Below are 2283 nucleotides of genomic sequence, written 5' to 3'. Positions count from 1 at the left end.
CTTCACTGTGGGGGTGTAACGGTCTCTCAAATGTGCCCAGGTTTTCAGTACAAGGGAAAAATTGGTTTTTTTCCCCTAGATAGTCCAGGTGAGATCTACTAACTTTTCAGTATGGCAGATCGCAGGAGCCTGATACCAGCGCAAAGCAGGTGTCTGTATAACCTGTCTCATTCACAAAGGACAGACTGCAATTCCATTTTTCCTTCGAAAGTGACAGAGAATATTTTGAATAGAGAATGAAGCACCAGCTTCCAGTGAGTGGAAAGCGCAAGCAATATGAAAACTTATCCAATACTCATACAAAATTCAAAACTACTAGTTTGAAAACTATGAATACTGTTCCAGAAGTTTACTCATACATATTCTTAGAATATAATGTCTGACAGTAATTTTTTTGCCTAACGTTGATCTAAAACTTGAAGCCTGAAGTTCTATTAGCGTTTCATCAATGATGTTTTTTAAGTGAGATCTAAATTAATAACTGTGTATGCTAATTACTCGCCCTACGGTTATTGATATAGACACAACACCCTATAGGACCCCTGCCTTATTGTGCTAAACTTTAAACACATATGAAGAAAACATCACATCAATTACCTGGAGGATGCAAAATCAGAATATAGGGAAGGCAGCTGAAAACTTACAAATGGAAACCAACAGCTGAGCGTAAAAATCATGAGGATAGGCAGCAAGTGTTCTCATCACACTGGAAGCTTGGTCCTTTACGTCTATCTTGCAGAATTAAATCTGTCTTAATTCCATCTTGTTGGGAATCATTCCTTAGTCTACTTATGTGCTAAATGTACAAAATTTTAAGTGCTCTTGCTTGGGCACTGTCACTGTTAAGTATGGGCAGGGGCTGGGAAGCAGAAAGGGAGGGGTACTGAAATGTAATATTCTACTGCTAATGAAGCATTAGTAAGTGTAGAAAAGAAAGTAATAATTAAAATAAACCACAGAACTATCCTGGAATCCTTCATTAGGCTAGTAACAGCAGAAAAGGCTCAAGTTTGTTTACTGTTTTGTGACTTGTCAGTTCTGTATAAACAAGAACTGTAGCAAACATAGTACATTTTTTAAGCCCCAGTGTCATACTCAGCTCACCTGTTTACTCCCCCCAGGAAGAGAAAGGAGGCGTGCTTAGGACTACAGCAAATCTAAGGAGAATCCCTACTATACCTAAGCATTCCTCTGCACCTCTGCAACAGGAAGCACAGTTGTTACAACTTAGAGAAAAATTGTGAATGCCACTATTGAATGGACTATAGCAGCTGATTAGAAGAGTTCAGTGAGGGTTGCTTAATATTGAAAGGGGGGAAAAGCAAAAATCATTCTTTTGTTCTTAATATACTCATTTTCTGAAGAAAATCAAATTATTAAAAAAAACCCAAAAGCTGAAACAATTTACTTATTAGTCTAGTAGTAATTCCAGCTCAGGTTGTTCTTATACTGTGACATTTGTAACATCTTCACACAAGGATTGCTCCTTACTTTCATAAATGTTAATTCAGAATCTCTTCTCTTTCCAGTATAGATTTCAGCCCAAACCAGCTAAAGATTGAAAAGCTTGATCTGCAGTACAAAAGAACGGTGATTTTCTTACTAATTAAGATGCCAGAAATTTAAATCTATGGTTATACTAAGGGACATGTTGTAAAAGGTTAGGAAAAAAAATCCCCACAGCAGTAACTCCAAATGAGCAAAACTGGTAAAAATAACCATAAAAAACATTTGTATTCTGCCTGCTAGTTAACATGTTTTTACAGACTCAAAATTGGTTATGCAAAAATAAGAAAATAGTATCACACCTCTCATTTCAGAAATGGGAAATTGAAAGCAAAACAGAAAGCAAATGTGTTAGAAAACTTGACTACACAGATATTGTACAAATTTCCCTGAAGAAAATAAAAGAAGTTTTCCAAACATTAAAATTTCTGGGGAAGTTTATAGAACGTTGAGTACAAATAAAACAAAATCATAAATGAACAACAGCATGAAAATGAGAACTTTCAGTAATTCAAAGAAACCTCAGTCACTGCAAAAAAAATAAATACACAAATATATGCATAGCAAATGTGTTTATGTAAATCCAAGGAGGGGGAAGAAAAACTTTCCAATTGTTATGAATATGTACGTCACTGGGATTTGGAGGGGGGGGGATAATTTTTTGTTTACTTTGTAGGCTTTACAGAAAATGCTTTGCAAATCACAGCAACGGCTGCTCCGGCACGACCAGTGACGGAGGCTGAAAAAAAATGGCAGGAACCCCGCCCCTCCCCGCTG

This window comes from Phaethon lepturus, unplaced genomic scaffold (assembly GCF_000687285.1).
Source record: "Phaethon lepturus isolate BGI_N335 unplaced genomic scaffold, ASM68728v1 scaffold22806, whole genome shotgun sequence".
NCBI classification, from domain to species: Eukaryota; Metazoa; Chordata; class Aves; order Phaethontiformes; family Phaethontidae; genus Phaethon; species Phaethon lepturus.
Note: the sequence above shows the minus strand (reverse complement) of the source record.